This window comes from Triturus cristatus, chromosome 4_1 (assembly GCF_964204655.1).
Source record: "Triturus cristatus chromosome 4_1, aTriCri1.1, whole genome shotgun sequence".
Lineage (NCBI taxonomy): Eukaryota > Metazoa > Chordata > Amphibia > Caudata > Salamandridae > Triturus > Triturus cristatus.
Genome location: NC_140585.1, coordinates 587,427,429 through 587,455,095, shown reverse-complemented (window position 1 = coordinate 587,455,095; position 27,667 = coordinate 587,427,429). Strand labels below are relative to the sequence as shown.

The window sequence follows — 27,667 nt, the reverse complement described above, 5'->3', positions numbered from 1 at the left end:
TCCCATTTGTTGAGTTCGCCACCCCCATATGCGCAAAATGCCACCGCACCTCCACAGCTTGTAAATGCGCAGCCTCTAGTAAATATGCCGCAAGCCTTCCCGCAGCTGCCAGCTCCTCTTCAGCTGGCTCCTATCCCTGCAGTGCAGCCCTCTCAAGGGCCGCCAGTTTTGCTACCTGTTACCCCCGCGCTTTCTGCGACTTTGCCTAGCACGCCAGCGGTTTCCCCTGGCGCTCCTTCTTACACTACCCAGGTACCTGTATCTGAATCTGTTTTTCTTCCCTCTGTCTATCCCCCTGTTTTCGCCTCAACTTCTCCTTCAGCACGACAACGACTGGCTAATGTAGTTACTAGTTTAATGTCGCCTCTCTTTGGGTCATCTAGTGCGACTCCTGGTTTACAGCACAAGCAATTGCGCAGTCAGCTACCTGGTCCCGAAGAGAAAGAGGTGTTAGATCATTTGGCGCGTAGGTGGATTGGTTTCCCTTCACTCTATGATGTGGAATCGGTTGTAAACGTTTTTCACCAATGGGATGCCCCAAAACAGAGGTATGTCTTTGATAAAATGTGTGAATTCCTCTGTGAGGAATTGGAGGATAAGGGTGCAAACCCAAACCCACAGGAATTGTGTCGAGTGCGATTTGATTTCGAAACAGGTGTTATTGTGGGCCCCAAGGTAGATAAAGCAGTTGCGACTTTACTGTCCCTCAGAAATGGCGATTGTCAGCAATCATTGTTTGACCAGGATTTCCCTGTGGGGAAGGAGGTAAAAGCGCGCCAATATCCGATGCGTGAGGTTCCCCCAGTTTGGAGACCTGCTGATCCGAATGCTAATCCAGCTGTCCCAGCACATTTTCAGCGTGTTTGGGTGCATGTCCCTTGGAAATGATCTGAAGTAATAGCGCTTAAACAGACATTGCCTGACCCCCGTAAAAACCCTACCGGTTATTATAAGGAGTTATCCCAAACTGCAGAGTTGTGTGTCATGAATTTGGCCGACATAGATATGCTGTTTGGGAATGTGGTTCCACAGCCTTTATGGGGATCCATTCGTAATGTAGATCACGCTGTAGAATTGGGTGACACATGGGCTAATATCGTTGCTGCAGACGCTAGACAAGTTGGTGGTGCAAAACCTGAGCCTTTGGTAGCAGAGCTCCCTGGTAGAATTATGACCTACATGAAAACTATAATGCCTGCGATGCGCGTAAATTGGGATAAACTATCTGCATGTAAGCAGAAGAAAGATGAGACAGTGTCTGATTTCTTCACCAGGTTTGAAGAAACGTTTATCGACCACAGTGGCCAAGACATGAGCACTGAAGGTGGCCAACGGTTATTCGTTGATAAATTTGTGCAGAATCTACTTCCCGAGTTGTGTAAGAAATTAAAAGATTCAGAAAGTTCTTGGGCTGTTTCCTCTTCAGCGCAAATACTGGCTACTGCACAGTATTATGAGAATAGAGACAAAGATGAGAAGGATAGAACAGATAAGAAAACGAAAGAACTAAAGACAAAGGTCCTCTTGCAGCAGGCCTATCCGCCACGTGGAGGACAGAGTAATTATAGGCAAACACAAGGTATCTATCAGCAACCCCAACAGTTTCAGAATAGTCAGCAAATGAATGGGTATTATCAACCACGAATCCCTATAGGCCCCAACCAATGTTCATATTGCAAAGAGGAAGGTCATTTCAAGTATAGTTGTCCTAAATTAATGCAGCGTAACAGTAATGCGTATGGCGCAAGAGGTAGAGGTGGTCAGCAAGCTCCTAGAGGTAGGGGGCGTGGAAATGTTCTCCAGAACGCGCGTCCTCTTCTGCCTCAAAATACCATAAATAGCTTTGATCAGCAAGCCAACGCGACTGGTAATACAGCTCAGTACTACAATAATGATTATTATGCAGAAGACGACAATGTAGAAGATGATGATTACTAGGACAGCCGTAGACAGAGAGAGGGAGTTGTTTCAGTGCCAGTGGATCAGAGCGGACCTTATGTTAAAGTAACTACAGCAAATGTAACGGAGCCCTTTCTGCTGGATACTGGTGCTGCAAAGAGTTCAATCATGCATTCAAAACTCCCTGGAGCGCCTTTGTCTGGCGAAATAAATGTCTCAGTAGGTTTTTCTGGTGCCCCAGTTAGGAACCCGATTTCTAGTCCTATGTCTCTTTCTGTTGGACCTTGTGAGCTAAAAGCACCTCTCATTCTAACGACAGGTTGTGGTGAAAATTTGCTACGCTTAGATTTGCTAAAAAGATTGCATGCAACGTTGTATTGTTCTCCCTCAGGAGTACAACTTACATTAGGTAAGAAAGTGATTTCCCCGATGTATTTGTCTAAAAATGCAATGCCACCTGAATTGTCATCCCTTCCGGATGTCCTTTGGGCCACTGGTCCCAATGATGTGGGTCTCTTGGAAATACCGCCATATGTGGTAACTTTAAAAGCCAATGTCAGATTGCCACGCATTCCCCAGTATAAGATCTCCAATGAAGGTCAGAAAGCGTTGTTAGAAATTGTCAGCGATCTGATCAAGAAGGGTGTGATTGAAGAGACAAGAGGCAACGTTTGCAATAGTCCGGTTTTACCTGTCTTAAAAAGAACGGACCCTTCACAGCCACCTGTTTACAGATTTGTGATCGATCTTAGAGAGGTTAATAAGATTGTTGTGCCACAGTTTCCAGTTGTCCCTGATATAACTGCCTTGTTAACCATGATTCCAGCCTCCGCTGCATGGTTCTCAGTAATCGATCTAAAGAATGCTTTCTTTAGCATCCCAACTGCAGAGGAGAGCAGAGACATTTTTGGCTTCAGTTTGGGAGGCCGCAGCTTCCGCTTTAAACGCGCTCCCCAGGGCTACTGTGAGAGTCCATCAATATACAGCCAAGCTTTAAAAGCGCAGCTTGATGCACTGGTTTTACCCAGTGGCGCTCTCCTCATTCAGGACGTCGACGATTTACTAATCGCCGCGGATACTGAAAAGATTTGCAAAAACGCTACCTTGTCATTGTTGCGTCATTTGTCTGCCTTCCATCACAAAGTGTCTCTCTCCAAGCTGCAACATTGTCGACAAGAGGTGACCTACTTAGGTCATCTCTTATCGAAGGAGGGAAGGAAACTGACCCCAGAACGAATTCAAGCCATTGCACAGTTGAGTGTGCCAAGAACACGGAGAGAAGTGCGTGCTTTCTTGGGCATTACTTCATACTGTAGGCATTGGATACCAAATTTTTCCTTGTTGGCAAAACCGTTGTTAGCATTAACATGCAAAGACACACCGAATCCTATTCCATGGTCTGAAGAGTGTAAGAAAAGTTTTTTGGAATTGCGTAATGCATTGTGTTCAGCTCCTGTGTTGGGTACCCCTGACTACAGCAAGCCTTTTACATTGTATGTTCACGAGAAAGATGGTTGCGCATTATCAGTGTTAACACAGCCTTTTGGCGACAGACCGCGTCCATGCGCGTATTTTTCGTCAACCTTGGATCCTGTAGCGAGGGCATTGCCAAGTTGTCTGAGAGCCACAGCCGCTGCAGCTATGTCTATTAGACAGTCTGCTGGCCTAGTAATGGATAACACATTGATCGTTATGGTTCCACATGCTGTGGACACATTGCTAAACAGGACTAAGACGCAGCACTTAACTAGTGCGCGATTATCTGGTTATGAGCTGACACTGTTAGCAAACCATATACACATAAAGAGATGCAACACGTTGAATCCAGCTACACTATTACCAATCCCAGCAGACCTAGATGAGATTGAGCAACATGATTGTCTGTTCAGAACAGAAGAAGAGACGAAAGGGAGAGTAGATCTCAAAGATACTCCCCTGACTGAGTGTGATGGTACTTTATGGGTGGATGGTTCGTGTTTCAAGCTTCCGAATGGTGATACGACTGCTGCATATGCTATCACGACTTTGCACACGATTGTTGAAACTGCGCGTGTGCCACAGAATTCGGCTCAAGCAGCAAAATTGATTGCCCTTATGAGAGCATGCGTGTTGTCTGAAGGAATGAAAGTTAACATATACACAGATAGCCAGTACGCCTTTGGCGTGGCTCATAGTTTTGGACGATTGTGGAAAGAACGTGGGTTCCTGACTTCGCATGGAGCTAAGATTCAGAATGGCAAGCTGGTGAATGATCTCCTTGAGTCGCTGACCCTACCGTTGCAAGTTGCGATTATGAAATGCAGTGCGCACAGGAAAATCACTGATGATGTTGGTCGTGGTAATGCGTTTGCTGATGAAGTTGCGAAAGAAACAGCAAAAGATGTGTAGACCCGAATGTATGTTGCAGGCCCTGCCAGATGGGTTGGTGATGTTGGAATGTGTGAAAACACAATAGAGAGTGTAAAGTCCCTTCAAGCTGAAGCCACAGAGAAAGAGTTGAGCAAGTGGAGAGAAAGTATGGGTAAGTTGGATGAGAATGGTTGTTGGATTGATTTGTCAGAACATAGGCGATGGTTGTTACCTGATGCATATGTGCTTCCAGTGGTTACTATGGCACATGGAATGGCACACATCAGTGCGAAAGGAATCTGTAAGTTGTTGGCTCCAGTATGGCAGCATGCTGGAATCCCTAAGTGTGCAGAGAATGTGGTCAAGAATTGTATGGTATGCTTGAAGTACAACCCTGGTAGGGGAACCCCAACTGCAGCTGGTCATTTTGCGCCTCCATCATATCCATTTGAAGTTTTACAGTTGGATTTTATTCACATGGAAAGGTGCAACAACCTGAAATATGTATTGGTGGTTGTTTGCGCTTTTTCAAAATGGATTGAGGCCTATCCCCTAAAGGATAACACTGCTCTGTCCACAGCCAAAGCCCTTGTGAAGGAATTTTTTCCCAGGTTTGGAATGCCAAGAATGGTGTGGAGTGATAATGGAAGTGAGTTTGTGGGCCAAGTGATGAAGAATGTATGTGAGGGACTAGGTATAAGGCAGAAGGTCCACGCTGCAAATCACCCCCAATCAGCTGGATTAGTAGAGCGCTACAACGGCGCTCTAAAACTTAAACTGGCCAAAATCCAAGCGAGCTCGGGTCTTAAATGGCCTGACGCTCTGCCTCTAGCACTCCTGTCCACTAGAATGACCGTGCACTCACGAGTGGGACTTAGTCCCTACGAGGTCGTTTTTGGCCGCCTGGCCAATGTATGGGGTGTGCCAAGGCCGACGAAATTCAGTGAAATCGAGCATCCAGTACTGTTTGATTACTTGCACGAATTGACAGCTAAACTGCGTGTTTTACACCAACAGGTGCATGATACTCTCCCCCCGGCTTCTGAAGCTCCTGGACACCCTATCGAACCAGGCACGTGGATCCTTGTGAAAAACTTCCAGCGGAAAGCCAACGATGAGCCCCGCTGGATTGGCCCTCACCTCGTGCTCTTATCTACAAGATCAGCTGTTCGAGTGAAGGGGAAGAAAAACTGGATCCACGGCGCCCACGTGAAAAGGATCCCTTTGCCTCTGCCGTATGACCAGTGGGTCCAGGAGGGTATCGCAGACTCTGAAACAGACACTGTACCTCGCTTTGTGCCGTTCAGTGATGCACGCATAAAAGGCACAGCTTCAGCGCAGGAAAGTGACGATATTTTGCAAGAAGCTGTGCCACCGTCAATTCGATTGGACACTACCGAGCCTGAACTCTTGTTTCAAGATCAAACAGTACCTGGCCGTCTCCATTACAATCTAAGACCAAGGCCTATGGACAAATAAATATTCTTTTCTTTTACCTTTTTATTTTTTGATAACCAGAGCTCTCCCATCTGAAGGACTTTCTTGATTTTTGTTTTTCGAACCACCATCCGGGTTCAGCCGCAGGGTCGCGGTGCCAAGACTTTGGGGTACAGGCCGAAGACGTTAGGTCGACGGTTCTGGTTGGTCTAGGGCGTTCCCCGGACTGACAGGCGTACTCCTTAGCAGAAGAAACTCACCCGCCGCGAGCGGCACGATTAGAGGATGGAGTCTTGTAAGATGGAGAGACTCACTGAGGAAATGAACTTTAAAGCAAGAATATGTAAAATAATGAAAACCAAACGTTTTGTATTTTTATGCCTGTTTGTATTATGTAGTATGGTAGTGTTTACTGTAGGATTTATATTCTTCTCCTCCCAAGAGCCCATTGCCCCCACTGTACAGCCTACACCTCCTCCTACGATCTCCTCACACTCTTTTCACCCTCTGCCTGAACATGAACAAGCTAGACGATCAGAGTTTGTGAATAACTCGTTTATTCAGCTCCTGCACCAGCACCAACTAGTCATGAATACAACCAATTGCTGGGTGTGTGGTTTAATGCCACATACCATTAATAAGGGTATTCCCTATCTGGTGTTGCCGTATAGTTACAATGGATCGTCATGGGCATTCCAGACCATGTTTCTCTATGCACTAGATGCGTACTCCCCGCGACAACCGCGTTCCATCAGACCTAGCACCAATAATAAAGCTTTAATGAAAGGAGTTGCCGATATGAGTAGAGATATCGATGCATACTCATCCATTCCCAAAGAAGAATTGAGAGCTTATGTAGGGTGGAACGCAACGGGGTATAGTATTAGTCTAGGTGAAAGACAACGGAAAATCTCATCCCCAATCTGGGTCGTACCCCACATAGGTCGGTTCTGTTTGCAAGGTAATGGTCAGAATCCTAGAGCTCAACTGGGAAGAAGTGACTGTACCGAAACGTACACTTTTCCGTCACAGTTTTCCCCTGCGTTTTTGGCTGCCAAGGGTACATATTTTATCTGCAATGACCGAGCATATACATGGTTGCCCCCTGATTTCTCGGGCACATGTTATATTGCAAATCTGCTACCGCCAACATTTACTGCCGCCTCTGACTATCACAAGACCAGAGTTGTGAGAGGCGTGATTAGTAAGGAGGATACTGCCGGTCAGGAAGCGGGAGATTTCTTTTTGGGTTTCCTGCCGTTTTGGGGACCTATGGTCAATAGTAGGAACCTGAGACAACTGACTCGTGTGGTTGAATGTTACGGCTGGTGCCCTTGGTAATTTGACAGCTGAGCTCCAAGCGGATCGACTCATGACCTTGCAGAACCGCATGGTTCTAGACGTCATACTTGCAGACCGTGGTGGGGTATGTAAGGTTATCCAATCCAGTTGTTGCATTTTCATACCAGACAACGCTCCAACAGTTTATCAAGCCATCTCCAAACTGCATAAAATATCTGAGTCCATACACGTGGATAAAGGAGATTGGTCACTGGTGGGGTGGTTCTGGGAACTGATATCTGCCTGGGGTTGGAAAGTTCTGATGGTCATTGGAATGATCTTAGCCATCCTTTTTCTGTTCTGTCTGTGCGTACAGTGTGCTCCCGCGATATGTGGCCTCTGTGCTACATTATGTGTAAGGAAACCTGTATCGAGGGACGAGCTAAGTAATAGGATGATGCTACAGCAACATCTCCATGACTTCGTGAATATTGACCTAGACTCGGATTGAAATGAGTATAGTTATTGCCTATGTAAGGGCAAAAGGAGGGTCTGTCGTACTTTAGAATTTGGGACCGCGTAGGAGGCAGGGCCCTACCCCTGTCTATCCCGGTAATAGTGAACCGCGAATGGTTAATGCGGTATGTACAAGTGCTTTGTGTAACGTTTTAGCTATGAATGCACTGCGTATACGCTATTTCACATCACTGCGTGGGTTCCATTTTGTATCGGTGGCCATCTTATGGTTGCCCTCACATAGGCTATATAGTATGAAGCTAAAAACGGGTCTTTTAGAGCACATGTGCCTTTCCTTGACTTTTCTGTGACCTGGGCAGCTCTGCTCCGCTGCCCCAGGTCAAACTGGTCTCACGAGTTCCCCGTCCTCTGGCCACCTGTGATTAGCATCAGGGCTTGACACACCATAAAGTCTTTTCATCCTATACAAGCCCCCAGCTAATCTCTTTCACATCTGACTGTTCCTGCTTTATGTCTTGTTTCCCAAAACAGGAGATGCTCATGTTTATTGGGGCCTATCGATATCTGATGTGGGATCTGAGCTTTGCTGTGTAAATAATTACGGGCTGGCTTAACTGGAATGTGGGATGGTCATCATGACTCTGCCTTTTCGTTTTGTAATGTATACGTGTAATGGCCATATCATAAACTAAAGAATGTATGCCTGAGGCAGGAAAGTCTGTATTTAAGGAGAAGCCCGTTTCTGTGATTTTCAGCAGTCTCCTGAGAACATACACGCTGTTGTACTTCTAGGATACCTGTAATTGGTCTGCAGCCAATAAACTGATCTTTGACTTCACCCAGAAGACTCTGTGTTTCTGTAGGTCTGAAACAGGAAGAACCCCGAAGTCATAGGGTGTGTTCCCCTGCACCGCTGGGTTTAAAATACCCAGTACTTCAATACATTCCCAGAACAAATAAAGCAACATCCCACGAGTTGTAAATCGACCATTGTATTACGTCATGGGAAAGGTTAGCATTCGAGAAAAGGAATTTTCGAAAGAGCCTTTAAGTTAGCATCCACATTTTAAATGAAATAAACTCTAAATCGATATCAAATATGGTGTAATAAAATTAATTCAAATAGGGGATATGTAAAACTTTCACCAGAGAATATTACATTGAAATAGCAAATGTTAGAAATACCCTACTACCTCAATTTTTCTCAATATTCATATAAGTATATCATTTTCTAAATTCGGTATACAAAAGTAGTTTTTTTACTTTTCATAAACTATAGATTCTCAAATATTATCATGAGAAATTTCAAGACTATACCTTGTTTTTAGACATTTTTGCACCAACTTTTTTAAATGGTGCATTCTAACAGAAGGCACCACTAGGCCACTTCATTAACGGCACAATTTCATCAGTGAACGTTAATAAAAAACATGTTTCTAAAGAACTCTCCTTAGTGGAACTTGTTTATATGTATTAGTATTGCTTTGTAATTATGGTTTCTTCATCCTGCATTTTAAAGCACGCTTTTACGGTGCTTCTACAACACAGTTTCATGTGTGACTGTGTCTAACGTGTGCAAAGTGCACTTTCAGTGTTTTGTGTCTTTAATCAGTAAATATGTTGTGTATTGTAGTTTTTTAATCTTTTATCATCAACCTAATTGACTCTACTTTACTCCTTGCATTCTGGTTGATTATCTTTATTTTTTAAATACAAATACCTATGAAAACATGTCATAGAGAAACGTATATATGTAGCTGTGCAAAGCACAGTTTGCTATTTCTTGGGGGTAGGAAGGGAGGACAGCTGCATCATTATTTTGAGAGGGTGTGTACTTTTGTATGATTATCCCCAATTTTTTGCAGACTGATCATGCTTGTTTTTTTGTCTCTATGCACAGGGACACTGCTTACCCCTAAAACATGTCAAATTGTCTAAAACCTAATTGTACATTTAACATTCCTATAAGGCCGTAGTGTATGGTGTCTAAAGCACACCTGTTGCAGCAAAAGCCAATACACTTAAGAACCTCACTTTAAAACTCCTACTGGGCCTGTATTGGTAGGTTTTTTACTCAGGTTTAATACTTCACCTCAGAGGCGATGGTCCTCTGATGGACCTTTTCTTTTGCAGTGAGGGGTGAGAAATCAGGATGTCCAACTGTCAGCTACCCAATGACGATCATTAATTGGTAGCAAACTCACAAATTGGTGATCAGGTTCAAATATATTACTCTCAAAACCATACTGTAGAAATAACGTTTTGCAATTTGTAGTCTAAACCTCCTAAAGAAGTTTAGTCTGACAAAAATAATACAAACCAAGATCTCTGCTGTGGCTACACAGAAAAAGAACAAAAGAACCTGATGTTCTAACAGTGGCGGCTCGCACAGGTAATGGTGTGGGGGGAGAGACGGGGCGAGGCGGGACGGGGCAGGGCTGGGTCAGGTACCCCCACCCAGCCCCTCCCCTGCCCAGTCTCGCCACCCCACAGCGTTACCTGTGCGAGCCGCCACTGTGTAATGAAAATAATCTGTGACTATCTCTGTTATGCATTTCAGGTAAGCTCAGTTTCTGCGAAAAAACATTAAATAAATAACATTCAGACAACTTTAGATAATTTGGTTATTGTATTAAAGATCCAAAGTCAATGCATATAAGTAACACTTTAAGACGCTTGGTCATAAATCTAACAGTACGAAATATAAAACCCCATATCTAGTTGAAATAATCTATCCCTAAATAAAATAATCCATAAAGAGCATGGCTTTGAAACAAATAATGTCTACAAACAACAAGACAGATGGTTGGTTCTCAAAGGTTCTCTTAGCATTGGCAAGGGGATCAAGGTAAAGTCACTAGGGACAAAGTCCATGGGAATGGGCAAGGGAGGATGGAGCGTAAATCAGGAAAGTTCAAGTTTGGTCTCTCACCAAACTGCCCCAAATCATCCAATAGGCAATTTCATCAGCCAGGGCATAAAGCAAGGGGCATAAAAGTAAGTCTAGCAGGCAGGTTGGAGGCAAGGAATGTGACCCAGGGGTCATCTGAGCTTAGGTATAAGCTCTCCTCCTACTGAACAATCCAGTTTTATAGTTAATATATTTTCAATATGACATCAATGATCCGTCAACAATGGTATGACCATCATGTGATCATCTTTCCATCTTTCAGGTACGAATTGATGTTTCAGCATTTTTTCCCATGCACATCATGAGAAACAACTGACCATTTCATCCTCACAGGTTACTCGACAATGAGGTTCTTTACTTTGTTGCTCTCCACGGATATAGTTGAACATTCACTTTCCCACCATTGAAGCACAAAAGAGTTTAAGAAAGATCTTTGTTGTCCAAAGGAATGTCGCATGTACAAGAAGAAAAAGCAACATTTAAGAAACCTCTCAAAGTCCATTGTACAAGGCTATGAAAAAAGGAGTACAAACATCTCAATCATGTTTTAAATTCAACATTTCACATTCAGTAAAATAAACTCCTATTTAAGTTTAAGTATAGCAGAATGAATCACACATATAATATATAAGCACTTTGTAATGTTGTTAGCGATGGTTACAAAGAAATGTTCAACTTTAGTTTTGGCCTACCACTACAACCCCAAAAAGTAGCAACATGTAAGTTAATTCCAAAAATCATTAAAATAAAATTGCTTTGATTCATAAATGTTTTTTTTAATTTCCTTTATTTTATTTATTGATTTTCATAGTATAACAACCATAAAAAGTCATCAGTATTTGCACATTGTTACAGAATACATAGCAGCAAATTGATACAGCGCCATTCAGTTCTGGAAGGATAGCGTAACATAGATCATGGTATAAACATACAATAGGCATATTAACATCATACAGAATGGCATTAGTCACCCGTTTTAGTCAACATATATGTAGTGAAGAGACCCCCAAATGTCACGTGGCTGTGATGCACTAGGCAATTCTTCCGCATAACTAGAAAGTTGGTCCTGACAGAATGCTATATCCCTTAACCAATGTACTGGTTTAGGCGCGGGTCTGCCACCCCAGTGAAGGGAGACCCTGCGTTTCGCCAGGAGTAACTCTATGGCCGCTAATCACCGATTGACAGCTTTAAGTTTGAGCACATTTCCTAACAAACAAATGTTCATATGACATGCTATTCGTTCACCCACCATTTCTGTTAATGCCACCGTGACTTTCCCCCAGAAGTCAGCTACTTACGGACAACTCCATGCCAAATGTTGAAAATCAGCATTGTCGGCACCACACCTCTTACAGCAGTGTGAGTCTCACAGGCCGTATTTGTAGAGTTGTGCTGGTGTATAGTACATTTGGTGTATGTATTTATAATGTATAAGTCTGAGATTCCCATTTGCAGCAAATTGACCTGTTAGCTTACAACACATTGTCCATTCGTCCTCCGTAAGTGGCTGGGGCAAAATATTATTACATTTTTCCATGGGGCCTAATCTAACAGCCATCTCATCTATCTGTGAAGTTTTATACAAACGAATAACCAGTTTACCCCGTGTTTGCGTCATGCATATAAGTTGCAGAGCCCCCAGAGTCGGTGGATCGTCAGGGAAGCATGGGTATAGCGCCTGCAAGGCAGCTCGTAGTCTACTGTATATGAATGTCAACATGACTGACCCTTCCTTGTCTCCTATGAAACTCTGGAGATCATTACATTTTACATTGGGATATATTTCACCCATGGTATGTACACCTACGTTTTGCATAGTCCTTAGGGAGCCCGTTTACTTGTCACAGATATCGCCATATGATGCACCAGTGGCATTGCCGGCGCATATAGTGGCAGCCTCTGTGCTCGGTTCCCCAGCTCATTCCAGGCGTGAGACGTACACCATACCGTGTCAACTTCCTCTCTTTCGAATACAGTGGTATTGTTAACAATCATTGCTTTGAGCGGTATTGGGTGAGCCGCACCTGCCTCTACCGCAACATGCGGTGTATATGGTGGTGCGTTTTGCCAATAATAGGCATATTGTGCTTGTGCGCATAAATAGTATAATTGCATATCTGGCACCGTAAACCCACCCTTCTCGTATGGTAACTTCAATACCTCCCATTTAACCCGTGGTTTTTTACCTCCCCAGGCTAACGTAATCAGCAAGGTGCTTAGTGTAGTAAAACAATTCTGCGTTAATTTAATGGGAATTATTTACAAACAAATATAAGAATTTTGGAAGGACTAGCATTTTGATTAAAGCTACTCTATCTGCAAACGTCAGTGGTAGCCGGATCCATCTGGATATTTGCTCCTCAAGTCGAGATACCACTGTGCCATAATTTGTCCGTATAATGACCTGCGGGTCCTTATGAATCCAAATACCCAGGTATTTTACTGGATCTGTACTCCATTGTGGCGGATATCCTAATTCAACCTGGGTCGTGCATTCTGTCAAAGAGAGCACCACCGACTTATTTCAATTGATTCCAAGGACCGAATGCCACTCAAACTGGGCATACTCCCTAATGAGCTGTTCTAGATACACCGCTGGCTAGCGCACATACAACGCAATGCCATCTGCGTACATGGATACCGCCAATGGCTGCTGGTGGAAACGCAGTGCCACCTGTGCATGTCGTTGCCTCAAAATACAGGCCAGCGACTCTAACACCACTGCAAATAGTAAAGATGAGAGGGGGCAGCCCTGTCTCGGCCCGTGCCGGATTTGGAATGTGTCAATTGTCTGCCCGTTAATACGCACACGTGCCACTGGATCCATGTACAACAACTTGATCCAATTGGTATAAATGTATGGCACCCCCATACGGTGTAGCACTGCAAACTAAGCCTCCACGAAATAGAATCAAATTCCTTTGCGGCGTCCAGTAGGAGCGCCGCTGCAGGTAGTGTAGGTTCTAGAAGGTGCATTACTGCAAAGAGCGTCCGTAGATTGTGTGCCGTGGAGCGTGTAGAGCTAAACCCTGACTGGTCAGGGAGTACCCTGACAGGCAACAGTAATCTCAGTCTGTTTGCCAGAACTTTCGCCAATATCTTGATGTCTGTGTTCATGAGTGACAAGAGCCTATAAGATTCACAGCTATCAGGCGCCTTCTCTGGCTTCAGTAAGGCTATAATCAGTGTTTCGCGAAGCGTGTCCGGAAGCCGTTGCTGTTCGTATGCTTCTTTGTACATGTCGTGGAGATAGGGCACCAGTATGTCAATGTATTCTTTATAAAATTCCGCTGGGAGCCCGTCTGTGCCTGTAGCCTTGCCATTAGGCAGAGCAATTATAGCGTCACGTATTTCATCTATCGTCAGTGGGTGCATCAAGAATTCTTGTTGTCCTTTCGACAACCAAACCAAGGCTATATCTTCTAAGTATTGTGCTATGTCATCGTCTGCAGCTGTTTGTCTACTGCTATACATGGTTTTGTAGTATTGCACAAACGATTTAAGAATGCCTGGTGCGTTGCAATGATTAGTATCACCCTCAGCAATAGATTGTACTGTATAGTTTTTCGCCCATGGCTCAGTAATTCTGGCGGCTAATGCCCGTCCCAGTCTGCCTCCCTCTCCGTAGTCTCTAGCTGTCCATCGCCTCGACATATGCCTCACCTCTAGATCTGCCAGGTCATTATATTCAGTGATTTTTGATCGAATAGTAGCTAATGTAGCGCGATCTGTCGTGTGTTCGTAATGCTGCTCAAGGTGTACTAGTTCTTGTTCGAGCAGCTTCATAGACCCTTGTAACGATTTAAGTACTCTGGCTTGTAGGCCTATGCATACTCCATGAATTGTCACTTTGAATGCCTCCCATAACATGTCCAGACTTAGTACTGACCCAACATTATTGATAAAATTATTTTCAATTGCTTCCCGCACCCCCTCCCGGAAAACCTGGTCTTGCAGCGCAGAGGATTGCAGTCTCCATTGAAACTGTGGTGGTGTGTACGTGGGTATTAGCATGGTGAGCAACGTTGGGGAGTGATCTTATAACGTGCGAGGTAAGTGGGTAACCTTAGTGATCCATGAGCTCACCTCACTCGTAGTCAGCCAGTAGTCAAGTCGCGACCATGACTGATGAGTATATGAGTGGCATGTACCCTCCCGCACATCCGGATACCTCAACCTCCATATATCTAGTAGGAATAAATCCTGCATACCATCCCTGATAGCCTGCACAACTTTTTTTTACTGTAGGATCTGCAGTTGAATAGCGGTCCATAGCAAGGTCTAAAACCACATTAAAATCACCCCCACAAATGATCGCAGCTGGTGGCAACCTATGCACTTTACCCCACAGTGTCTCGTAAAAACCAGGGTCATCTATATTAGGCCCATATACATTGACAATTGTCAACAACATACCACACAGTTTCCCCTGCACTACTATGTATCGACCGTTGTCATCTATATCCACATGCAAACTTACAAACGGGAGATTTTCTTTTTATTAAAATCATAACTCCTCTCACATACAAGAGGTAGGAGAATGCCAATCTTACCCAAGATCATCTAGTGGCCACCACTGCTGCCGCGTGTTTAGTAAGGTGAGTTTCCTATAATAATGCCACCTGGACATTATGATGGTCCAAGTAGGCTATCACTTGTCTAGTTTTTTTCGAATTATTAAGACCTCTGACATTCCATGTTACCCAGGTTATTTTACCATCCCCAGCTGCCATTACTCCTACATGTCATCAATGTATTTGCTATGAACACTCCATCTTTTTCTGCTCATGTAAGTCGTCATCATTCCATGTATTCTGCATTTCACACTAATGTATCCGAACCATTCCCCAACTGAACCCCCCTCCCACATCAGCATCCCAATTATGCTCAGGAACCCCAAGGTAATTAACACAAAAAAACATTTAACCACCCGTCCCACTGTAAGCAGCTAATCTGCCCACAGTATACAGCTCCAATCATGAACTGTGTGAGGTGTACCCTCTTGGAGGTCACCAGCTGCCCACCGACCCCCTCGATGTAGTAAGGGGGGGTCAGGGCGTGCACAAAGATTTTCCCCCAGTTCATCCCCTAACAATGTTATTAAGAGTAATATCAACAAGTACCCTGTACATCTGTATTTTCGACAGTGGATACGAACTTTGCATCTTAACTATCATCTCATCCACTATTATTTTTGACATAAACCCCAGCATCTCATCCTGACTCATGCCATGATCAGTTCATCCATTGCCTTAGTCGGATAGCCTTAGAAAAACAGTGTAAACTTGACATAAGCGTTCACTTAATACGTTTGCTATGCACAATATATCCACCAGTGTCGCCCCCAGTATTACAAATGCATCAGTACTCACGTACCCCTGCCATCAGGTTCGTCACCTTCATATCTGTGCTCCTGTCCGTTCTTATGCATAGACTGAGGCAGCACAGGCCACACGACATCTCCTCTGAACCTTACCAAATGTGCGGAATATCATATACCCTACCCCTGTGTCAGCACCCCGCATACGATGCACAGTGTCTTAGAGCTACAGGGTCATAGTAATCCATGTCTATACAGATTGAGGTAATTAGAAACAACAATACCAGTCTGTACATGCATGTAACCTTCCACGTTAAACTTCATTATCCGTGTCATCATCAGCCGCTCTGGATGATTCTTGTTGCTCCAGCTGCCGTAGAAATTGCATAGCGTCTTTGGGGGTTGTGAAGACCTTGGTCTTACTTCCGTGTTGTATTCTGAGTCACGCCGGGTACAACATGGCATATTGTAGTTTCATTGCTTGTAATTTTTTCTTTACTTTCTTGTATTCCCGTCGAGCCTGTTGCACTGCTGTCGTGAAATCCGGGAACAGCGCAACTTCCATCCCTTGGTAATTGGTAGTGCCTATTTCTCTTGCAAGTCGGAGTGCAACGTCTCTGTCGCGATAATTGAGAAGTCTAGCAATTATCGAGCGCGGGGGTGCTCCTGGGATAGGTTGAGGTGCAAGGGAGTGATGCGCCCACTCCACAACCAACATGTTTGAGAAGTGTTCCGCACCCAGCATGTTTTTGAGCATTTCCTCCACATAGAGTTCCATTTTACCTGCATTAGTGGACTCACGCACCCCTGTAATACTTAGGTTATTACGCTGGGACCAGGCCTCCAAGTCCTAATTCTTATCCTGTATCACCGCTAGTAGTTTCTCCATCTGGGTACAGGATTCTGTGATAGTCTCTACTTTATCCTCCGTGTTGGAGATGCGCTGCTCCGCTTCCGTTATACGTACTCCATGCTTGTCTAGCTTTGCCGTCATAGTATCCATGCGTAGATTTAGGTTATCAATTTTGCTATCGATTGTATGTAGTCTTTGCTGCATGGCCAGCATCATACATTCCAGTTTGCTGCTGCCACCAGCTTCCAGGTCTGTCTCAGTGTCTGATGTAGCCTGCGTCTGCGATTTTTTTAGGCGTTCAGAGTCAAACGAGAGCATGGACTGTAGCTGTTTGTCCGGCTTGCCCATCTTCACAGCCTGTGTTCAGCTCTGTACTACACCGCTGTCCCTGGGTGTCAGGAGGGAAGCCCCTACCATGATCGCGCCACCCCCGCAAGTGTTAGTGGCCAGGTAGGCGACAATCAGCGTGTTCTCCCGACAGCTGGCTCAGGATTATGCGACGTTTCCATAAGCTACAGGGTCTCCCCACATTGCGTTCAATCCGCAGCTTTGCGTCACTTTGCTCTAATATCCGTTACGCCTTGACAACAGATCGTCTCCCATTCACTCCAAGCTGATAAGGGCACCTGTTTTAGGCTCATGATGCCCAGAGGGTTTCGCAGGATATGGGTGTAGCTCCCTCACCCCTCGCGCCCAGCACACGCATCAGTCTTAATTCCCCAAGGCGCCAACGTGCACAGCCGAATCCGCAAGTGTTTGGGGGCCGCTAGCGCTCTTTCACTTCACGTTAGTGGACTGTCCGCTCCTCACAGTGCCTGTGTCGCTATGCTAGTTTTTCAAGCGCACTCTCAGGGCCGGGGACAGCACAGGCCCAAAAATGGCGGGCGCGCTCACTGCGCCGATTCCCCAGGCCACAGTTCGTCTGTTCAGCATGCAGGGACTGAGCAGCTTGTAGACAATGCTGATTGCGTTATGTTTTTCATCGCTGTGGTACATAAAATCAGGATTGCGCAGCAGATGTCTGGCCCCGGCAGTGGCCTGCACTATCCCCACACCTTCAATGTGCTCCCCTACCGGGACAGCATGAACGCGCAGTCAGCCGACGCTGGTGTTTCGTACTCTCAACATTTTCGTACACTGTCTCAAATGCATAGCAAATGAAGTGACTACCTGTTCTCCGCCGCCGCACGGCAATCATCTCAGGAGTTACGGCTGGCGCTCCCGGCGCAACCGTGTCTGGACTCTGAGCACGCAGTATCTTGCACCACGTGTGGACACTGCTCTTCGCTGGCCGCTGTATACCGCAGCGGAGTCGTACCTCTTGTAACCCTTGGCGCCGATGTCCTGTCGCTGTGGGTGAGTGTTTGATTTGCTCAAATGCTCCGTCCATCATCCCCTTTGGTATCGCTTTGTTTGCCCTAAGTTGGCAGGGTATACCCAGACGTGGGTCCCTTGCTCACTTTGCCACTGGATTCAAGATAGCCTGGCTAATGAGGGTCATGAACCCGAAACCGGTCCCAGGATGTTTTTTTCCGGTCTAGGGAAGACTTTGCTTGGCAGTTCGGGCTGGACTGTTCCCATGAGGCACAGGGTCAGACTGATCTGCATATGGCCGTGTCTGAACTGGGGTGGTGGAGTGAGCTAAAGAATGATGATGGATTAAACCCAGATCAGTTGATTGGGGGTGAGTGTTTGATTTGCTCAAACGCTCCGTCCAGCATCCCTTTTGGTATCGCATTTTTCTAGACATGTGCAAAGTGCACATTTATGTTTTCATTGTCAAGATAGGTTTTAGGTGTTGTGCAAGGCAAGATCAGCTTTTTCTCTGCATCACAGCCATGGTATGGAAAGTTAAATGTCACTCACGGAATACAGCACTGTTGTGCCATCCACTAGTGAGACCAGGAAACATGACCACATGCCTGCTATAGCAGCCTGGCAGCTGAAGTTTAACCCAACCTGTCAAAATAAACCTTTTTGACAGAGAAAACCTTTTTTTTTACATATTAATAAGTCACGCTCATGTAGACCTAGTAGCCCACAATGCATGGTGCATTTTCTTTGAAAGTAGGACATATAGAAATTTAAAGTTAACATGTTCTTACAGTGCCTAGCACCCAATCATTTCATTGTTGGAAGGCTGGCTCATAGAGAGGTACTTGAATGCAATATTAAATATTGATTTTGGTATCTGAGGCTCAGGATCAGCTAAAACATAATTCTAAGACTATTTTTATTATTTATAAAAAACGTAACTTTATAGTGAAGTCAATTTTTATATAAATTTAAATGATAAATAACTTTTTGAAAGCTACTTTTCCACCTGCCTGACACTCATTGAGGCTAATTTGCATTAGTCTCGACTGTCACTGAGCTGGTGAGTAGCCCATGTGAAGTGTGCAAACTTTATCCAGAGCAGAGACAAAGGCCTGGGTGTGTGGAGGTGTTTTGGTCTTCCAGCATGAAGATCAGTTGGGCATTGCCCATAAACGTAATTTACTTCAAAGGGGCCTCCATTGTCACTCATACATATAGCTCACATCTGCACAGACCCTTTCTTTTGTCTTCCCAGCCAGGCAAGCACCAAACCCAGTGATATGAGCTGCACCAGAACTGACTTGGAGTGACCAAGGAGTATTGGACTGCTTATTGCTCTTGCCACGCATCTGTGGGTGCACACAGGTTGTGTACAAGGGGAGAAGGGGTTTTCCTGGATTTAGTGAGAGACAGGTGCTTTGTGATTGTTTTCAGTAGGGCACACAGGAACCATTACGTAAGTGGGTAGGTATACCCTTTTCCCTTTTAGTTAGGGAGGGACCAGACTTCACCCCCACACACAAGCCAGTGCTGAGCATAAATGCGTCATCTTCTGGAACACTCTAAACCTGTAGGATGCCAAATCATGATCAAGCTGTCTGGCGGCTCAATTCTGATTCACTCCGGCTTTTCGTAATAGTAATCTGTGCTCTACTTCTCTCTTTGAATATGCATCACATCACTTCCATATTGAATGTTGTACTATGAACAAGCTGCTCCGCTGCTCTTTTCCCATTTCTCCCAGTGACAACTGTGTACCCAATCAATTCGATGAGGTTCTTGTTTCTTACTCAATCCAAGCTGTTATGCACTACGACATTTGAGCGTTTGTTGAGGCCCATTTTTGGTCAGTTATATCCAGTGGTCACTCATTTAGATTTGGACCATTGGTGTAACCTCATGTAAAGCAGTCCTGAAAATGGTCTCATTTAAATAAGAACCAGAGACCAAAACGTTGACAATGGTTCCACTTGTTATTCAATAATCATCACTTGGGGACTGAATCCTTAAACCTAAAATTTAGCAAAACACTGACCATGCACTAGTTCCTTTTCAGAGTGGATTATCATACATGTGTTCTTGACTCAAGCATATATCATTGGTACATGACAAATGTATGAGTCTTACTGTTTTTGCACCTCATTAATATTTGTTCATTACTTGTGTTTCATATTTTTATTACCATTTTATCGAAAGCATACAAAACAGTGAACTCTCTCAAACGGGGTCGTTGCAGAAAGAGAGGGGTAAAGAAAAAAAGAAAACACAAATGTTTTATTTTCTTTGCATAAAACATTTAAATGTATGCTCTATTTGTTTTATGGCTATTAATTCTTTATCATTTCCTTGTGTTTTGTTGCTTTGCACTATGCTGTACAATTTTGCTCTGTTTTTTTTGCTCAGAGGCAATGTGTAAATAATTTGTACTTAGCATACATAGTAACACAGTGAAAACACTGCAAGTGGACACCACAGCAGTTTAGAAAAATAAACAATCTTTATCTAAACCAAACAAGACCAAAGTGACAAAAATCTAACATACAGAACTTAAGATATCACTTTTTAAAGGTTTTACGCAGTTCTTCCAAACAACTCGATGGATGCGGTGCCTTTACACAAAGTACCTGAGATGTGTCAAAATCCACAAAGAAAAACAGCCTCAGAGGAGGGAAATGCCGGAAAACACAGTGATGCTTCAGTTCCTGAGTCTCTAGGGAAGCGGTGAGTCAGTTCTGCTGCACGCAGGAGAAGTGTTGTATCGGGTCCGGACTATAAAGAGAAGTGATGCGTTGAAATCCAAGACGGTTGTGGCCTGCAGGTGATGCAGTGTTATAGGAGGTCGATGCGGTGCCTGCACACTGGCGCTCTGTCGATTCTTTCAACCTCGGTCCAACGATGTGTTGATTCTTTCAGCAGCTGTACAGCAGGGTCTCTGTTGGAGTCAGTGCGGTGGAGTCAGACTTCGGGGACACAATGCTCTGAACTCGGGCTGTGGTGGTTTCTTCGACCTCGGTCAGGCACTACTTCGATTTCTTCAGCCGCATGGTGGCAGTGCATGGAGTTTTCTCCTGCACGCAGTGCAGCATTGTAAAAACAGGTGCTGGAAGGGCGAAGCTTTGATTTTGAAATCTTTTATTGGCAGAACACACCTCCAAGGGCCCAGAACTAAAATCGGCACCATTTGGCAGGGCTGAACTCCCAGCAGTGGAGTTCAGAGATGCTGCAGGTGAAGTCTTTGATGGCCCTGAGGCTTTTTAACAGGAGGCAAGCACACACAGGCCCTTGGAGAAACTTCTCAAGCAGGATACACGGCAAAGTCCAGTAACTTTCCTTTCCAAGACTTCCAAGACAGAAGCAGCAACTGCAGGCCAAATCCAGCAAAGCAACATACCTTGTTAGTAGAGTCTCTTGATCCAAAAGTGTTCTTAAGGTGTGGTCGTTTAGGTCCAACATGGGTACCCCTTTTGGCCTTTGAAGTAGGCATCCTTCAAAGGAGAGCCTTTGTACGCACAGATCCTGCCTTGCCCTGTCTTGCCTCCAGACACACTCAAGGGGGTGGAGACAGCATTGTTAGAGGCAAGCCACAGCCCCATTCAGGTGTATGTGACAACTCCTCCCACCATTCTAGCTTAGGAAGGCCCATTATCCTTGTGATGGGCAATCAGGATATGCAGGGCACACCTCAACTCCCTTTGGGAGACTGTCTAGAGTGAATGCACAAATAGGCCCCTGTCAGTCTAAAGCAGGCATTGATTCCACAAGCAGGCAGGGGCATGGGATGGTAAAACAAGAAAATGTGGCATTTTAAAACACATAATTAAAAAACACCTTCAATAAAATGTGTTGTTACATTCTAAGCTCTGAGAGTCTAAACACCAAATCTCCACCTTTTCCCAATTGAAAGTTACACTTGTAAGAGGTTACAAGGTAGCTCCAATGGTAGCCAATGGGAGAGCTAGTCCTTGCAATAGGAAAAAGAAAATGGCAGTATTCCACTATCAGGACATGTACAACACACCAGTGCATGTCCTACCTTTAACATACACTGCACCCTGCCCTTAGGGGTACCTTGGGCCTACCTTAGATATGCCTTACATGTAGTAAAAGGAAAGGTTTGGTCCTTGTACATAGATGCACTTACCAGGTCGACATGGTAGTTTAAAACTGCACTCATAGATACTGCAATGGCAGGCTTGAGACAAGTTTATAGGGCTACTCATGTGGGTAGCACAACCAGTGCCGTAGGTCCACTAGAAGCATTTGTTTTATAGGCCCAGAGCTCACCTAGTGCACTTTACTAGGGACTTACTAGTAAATCAAATATGTCAATCATGGCTAACCAATCAGAATCACAATTTGCACAGGGAGCACTTGCACTTTAGCACTGATCAGCAGTGGTAAAGTGCCCAGAGTGCATAAACCAGCAGAAACAAAGTCCAGCATTGCATCAAAAATACAGGAGGTTTAGGCAAAAAGACAGGGGAAACCACGCCAAGGATGACATGTCTAAAACTGCTGTTTGGAGAGGCCGATAAAGTGTGCAATGACTCCAGGTGATCCACCTCTCTTGGCGTGGCTCCAGCAACCGAAAGAGATGGTTAGAACCTGGGATTCGTGTTAGATAATTCTCTCACAATGCAACTTCAGGTGAATTTGGTGTGTGGGAGATGTTCTGGACTCCTACGCATGTTGAGGAAGCTATTCAGATAGATCCCTATAGCCTGGTGCAGAACAATTTCCCTGGCTCTTATTCTGAGCAGACTAGATTATTATAATATCGTATATTTAGGGATGGCTAGCTATTCTTTAGCTGTCTGCAATCCATAGGAAATTAGGCTATCAGAAAGATCTGTATTAGCCCCCGAAAGAAGGTCAGCCTCAGCCTGCCCCAATCAGCTGCACTGCTTCCCAGTTCGGAAAAGAGCTAACTTTGAATTACTGTTTTGAGCCCATAAATTAACCCATGAGACAGGGCCAGCGACACTGCGTGGCAAAGTGGCTTTCTACAAACCCACTAAAATGCTGCACTCCTCTCATCAAGCCTCAATTCGCAGTACACGAATCAGGAAAGTCAGAATGGGTGGACGCTCATTTAGTCATCTAGCGGCACACGGTTGGAATTCCCTTCCTTTGTAAATTTGCCTCTCTGAGGATCTCCTTGCATTTTGTAAACGCTTGAAGACCTGACTTTACCGCCCTCCCTAGTGGCATAGAGTCTGCAGAGCATCTGTGTGTTTGGTCGCGCGACGGGATGTCCCTATGGGGATGATGGCTGCGCTTTGGAAATAAAGAAAGAAATGACATTAATGAAGTGTGAGCGCAGTTGTACAGCAAGCATATTGCCATATTACAACAGATAAAGCTTTCGTGCACACACCATACATGAGCATTGGTGATTAAAAAATAGAAACAATGACTGCACTGTGCAATTGTGCAAATCGAAACAATGTAACGGCATTTCAGCTAAATCGGTTGCTGCACAGTCATTTATCAACTCGAGGAAGTAAGAAGAAGGACAAGTAAAAACACCCTATCCATTATTGTTATGACACTGGTAAATTAAATGCATCATAACCTTAGCAGTCAATGGTCCAGTGAAAATAAAGTATGCATGAAATCTATGTACTCACAAACACACATTGACAAGGAACATTGTAAATAAAAACTGTTCAAAGAAGCAGCTTTCTTTAAAACAGTACTGCTACATGCAAAGTAGTTAGATTGGGACCAGAAAACCTATTTACAGCTGTTTGTGATATAAAAACTGTAGTCGTTCGTGATATAATCAAAATATCATTATTAGCATTAGCAGTGGTAGTCTTAGTAGGAGTATTGTTATCATTATTATTAGTACAACTGAAGAAAGAGGTAAACAACTACTACAGAGATCCGTCACTTATATCATTCAAGTTCAACAGCAGTGTGTAAGGGGGTGCCTGCAAGCCATATTCTGAGAGGGCCAGCATTTCATATGATATTGAGTCACTTATACAGAAAATGAATTTTTTCGCATTCCTGTTAGCTGCAATATTTATCACCCAGTCCAAGGACTTTGGAAATTGCAGGAATATTTCTTTTATTTCTCACATTCGTACACTCACATTCACATTCACAGACTCTCTTCTTCAGTTAATCAGGGGAGCAATCTCATACAGCGACATTGAATAATGTGTCTTCCTACAAAGAAAGGTTAACACGACTATCATTTTACAATGTTACATTTTTGTGGCCCCGGCTGCCTACTAACGTTTTCTGGGCTCTAAAATTTCTTCAGCAAGAGTTTCACATTTTTTTGGAGACTACATAAACTGTTTTTCACATTATTGGTAACACCATTCACTTCCATTGATAGGCGTTCCTTGGAAAATATTTATGTTGCGATAAATTAGAAAGGCATCAAATGGGGAAAATGTCAAGCAGCGTCCAGAATAGCCAAAAGGCACAGTGGTTTCATATAAAACAGAATTAAATAGTATATGTACATAAAACAGAGACCTCCTAGATACATGTAAAATGAAATCATGGAAAATAATTTTATAAAATGGTACATGAGCAGTATGAACCAGCTTTAGTACGTTGCGGCGACTCATCATACTTCTTCACTGATGACCAGAATGAATCAATGCACTGCCGTTGGTAGGAAAGTACGGAGTGTAATTTTATTTCTAGTCAATTTAAAACGTTCCTGAAGTTTCGCTAAATGTCATCTGCCTCCGTAGGCATTTAATAACATGGTATATAGAATGGAAACTGGCAGGAGAAAAAACTAAGCCTGGGCGGAGTTAGCGGAGTTCCGTGCGCCGAACTCCGCGAAGTGACAAAAAAACAGATTTTAGTGCCGGGTGTTTGTCCCGCACTGTAAAATCAGTGCAAACACCATCTCACACAGTGCAAGAGGGTGCTGCTTCTTTCTGCTGCTCAAGTAGAAGTTCTACTCGAGCGGCAGCTTCCTCAACGCGAATGGAAGGTTTTTCACCGAGAGCAGTAGCGACCAACAGCGACCGCCCGCATTGAGAAACCTCGCAGGTAAGTGGTCTAGCATTGGATTTTCCTCAATCACCAACTTACCGTAAGCGAGAACAAGCGAGGAAAAACCTCTGCTACGCTACATGGAGCAGAGTTTTTTGGTACTCCACGAGCTGCTTGGAGTGGGCAAAACTCTGCAAACTCCGTGAACAGAGTGGAGTTCACCTCCCAGGCTTTCAACAAACTCCCACTACTTTTCCTGATAAACATGGAAATAATATTGCATACTCCTCACATGAAGGGACATTTAGCCATCAGTTACAAAAGGCAAGTAATCAGTTTCGTAATCATACCACTGTCCAACTATTATAATACCCCTGAAACTCATCGGGTACACTTTGCATGCCGCTTGGAAATACTGAATTAGTCAACTGACAATTAGTAAATTATCATATTGACTGCAAAATATTTAATGTACTAAGCACAGATTAGAGTTGATTGTAATTTTATAACGATCTGTCCCCAAAAACTATTTTTTTTAAATACACACAATAAATTTCAATTCATAGGAGCAATATTGTAGGAAATTGGGTTACTGATTCAGGGTGATGAAACCCTATTCAAGTAGCAACCACAATTCCTGCTAGTGTGAACCACAATCAAACCCCAAATCAACCTGTGCTCAACCCTCTGGCAATTTGGCACAAAGCAGTCAGGCTTAGCTAAGAGGCAATGTGTAAAGTATTTATGCAATACTCAAACATTAATACAGTGAAAACACAAAACAAGAAACCAAAACCAATTTAGGAAACTAGTGTAAATGTTGAAAGCAAAAGAAATATCCAATACGTAGAACGTAGATAGGAATTTTTGAAGTTTAAATTGAAAATAGCACCGAAAAGCATTTAGCTCCGGTTGTGGTTATCAGGTTGCACTAGACCGGGTCAAAATTGAAAGTTAAGACCAACCACGGTGGAACGGAGATTGGATACTGGGACCAAGTAAGTCAGGGTGAAAAGTTTACCTTCTGAATTATAAACTTTTATGGAGAAAAGTAGTTGTTGCGGAGCCACCAGTGGGGCAAGTTGGGTCCAAAGCAGGGCTTGTTGACAGCAGGTTGCTGAAGTGCAAGGTCCCACTGCAGTCTTGGATGAAGGTGGGAAAGCACGAGTAGGAGTCCGAAGTCTGTAATCAAGAAGGCCCCAAAGTCAACAGGCTGCTCGTCAGTGTTGGTCTCGATGACGCCCTCTGTTTGGACATAAAAAGAATTCTGAGAATTAGATCTCCTTCAGCGGGGTGAACCAGCAAGCCGAGAATGACTGGCATTTCCATGTCAAAAGCTTTCCTGTCAAAGATAGTTTTGACGGTGGTCTCACTCTTCTCCAGAAGAAAGATGGCAAAAAGTTTCTGTGTTCTACTTTTGGCAGTTTTGGGACAGTAGGAGTAAACTCTAACACCGCCCAAGGATTCAGGACCTGGTGCACCATGTGAGGGTTAGGATTCACTCCACCAAGGGCCAGCAGCAGGATCAAGGGCAGGTCCAGTCTGTACGAGTCAGCGGGACAGTTACAGGGAAAGGCCTGTGGAAGCTTGTCGTGACCCTATAGCTCACACAAGAGGTAATTCAACAGACCCTTGAAGTCACTTCTGCGGTCTTGGGTTTAAGGCAAGCATATCAAGTCTTTAGATGCTTTTCACTATCAGTGCATGTAAAACATTAAATATGCATGCCCTACTTTGTAAATGCCATGAACCCTGCCCAATGTGCATTTTAGGGCCTACTTTAGGCATTAAAAATTTAAAACGATGGTTTACACCCCAAAAGACTTGTTTAACCACGTCAAAAATGCAGTTTTAAAACAAACTGCACACCTAGGTTACTGGGCAGGTCTAAAGACATGTTTTACAGTGCTACTTTTGTGGGTGGCACAATGAGTGCAGCAGCTGCTAGGAGCATTTAATTAGAAGTACCATATACAAGGGACTTATAGGTACATTGAATGTGTCAATTAGGTATATTCTAATTGTACCCGATTTGAAAGGGAGAGCGCAAGCACTTTACCACTGGTTAGCAGAAGTAAAGTGTGCAAAGTCCTAACCTCACCAACACCAGGTTCAGCAAAGACCACAAATAAATCTGGGGGAATTCCACATAAAAGATGTTCATTTTCAACAATAAACAGTTTTTGGGATAGAACCTATTTTTGTATGTAAACAATGAATGCCAAGGCTTTGCTAATCACACAAGAATGAAACTCAATTGTGTTATCTCATCTCAAGCTAACTTAAATCTTCCACACTTGAAAAGTGTAGATAACTTATATACTGTGATTAAACTACTGTAAGCAAAGTCAACACAGTGTGAATTTTCTTTGGTCCGTGATTTACCCTGATCCAAACATCATCGCCATATACCTCCTTGCAAGTCGATGAAACCAGAAAACTGAAACCATCTATTCCTCACTAAGTCTCCAGATCCGCAATGCTGGCCTTGCTCTAACTCATCTTTATGGAACTCATCTTTATGGAGGAAGAGCAATATCGTGGGCCTTCTGAACTCTAGGCTCACACACTTTAAATCCATCTTGCACATGACTCCACGTTTGGCTACTGAATAAAATATGACTTTATTATTCTCATGTTAAGAGATCACCACAAGCTTCCGCTGGAAGTGAGAACTGATGTCAAGATAGCTTATATAAAGAAATTCACACTGTCTCATCTTCCTACTTGAATGATAAACTAAAACTCACATTTGGCCGGAGGGACAGCAGACACAGATGTTTAATCCTGGAAACCCTTGAAACTAGAAGACTCAAAACATCTAAACAAACATTTTCTTATCTTGCACCCA

The 27,667-nt window shown here is 44.0% G+C and overlaps 1 protein-coding gene across 2 annotated transcripts in view; it reads right to left on the bottom strand.

The window, feature by feature from the left end:
• GRM3 (glutamate metabotropic receptor 3) overlaps positions 1–27,667 on the bottom strand; it is a 1,313,590-nt gene that overhangs the window by 710,547 nt on the left and 575,376 nt on the right. Inside the window, exon 3 of one of the 2 annotated variants that reach the window (XM_085652908.1) lies at positions 25,838–26,061. The exons of the other annotated variant lie outside the window; for it this stretch is intronic. The gene's annotated coding sequence lies outside the window, so the exon portion shown is untranslated. The remainder of the gene's footprint in view (positions 1–25,837; positions 26,062–27,667) is intronic. 2 annotated transcript variants of the gene reach the window in all.